This window comes from Penaeus monodon, chromosome 24, assembly GCF_015228065.2.
Source record: "Penaeus monodon isolate SGIC_2016 chromosome 24, NSTDA_Pmon_1, whole genome shotgun sequence".
NCBI classification, from domain to species: domain Eukaryota; kingdom Metazoa; phylum Arthropoda; class Malacostraca; order Decapoda; family Penaeidae; genus Penaeus; species Penaeus monodon.
In genome coordinates, this window is record NC_051409.1 from 5,158,298 (window position 1) to 5,158,926 (window position 629).

Below are 629 nucleotides of genomic sequence, written 5' to 3' on the forward strand. Positions count from 1 at the left end.
GGTCACAGAAGGTCAAACTTGTAAAAACAAAACCCCATTCATTTGGCGGTCAAAGAGAACACCCACGGACCGCCCATATATAGCACTTCGCCCGCCCATCACCGCACGCTTCTCTCGAGGGCGTGACTGGAGGCTTTTGACCCACCACGCCCCTTCGACCGCCCACGCCCTCAGAGGACCCGATAAGTCGTTCCTCAAAGGGTCGCGTTCTATAAACTACTTGAACGAGTTAATTGATTAGGATGGGGGGGGGGGGAGGGTATGTGGGTATGGGGGTGGGAAAGTAGGAGTGGGTATGTGTATATGTGGGTATGTCTGTATGTGGGTAGGAGTGGGTATGAGGGTGGGAGGGGGTATGAGGGTGGTATGAGGGTAGGAGTGGGTATGAGGGTGGGAGTGGGATGAGGGAGGTATGAGGGTGGGAGGGGGATGAGGGAGGGAGGGGGATGAGGGAGGGTATGAGGATGAGAAGGGGTAAGGGAGGGGGGGTGAGAGTGGGTATTGGGGGGTTGTGATTTCATCTCAAAAGGAAAATGGAAATGAGAGAGAGGAAAAAAGGGGCGTTAAAGGAAGAGAGAAATGTATGTATGGGTGAAATATTGGCAAATCTGTCCATTTCTCTCGCTCAT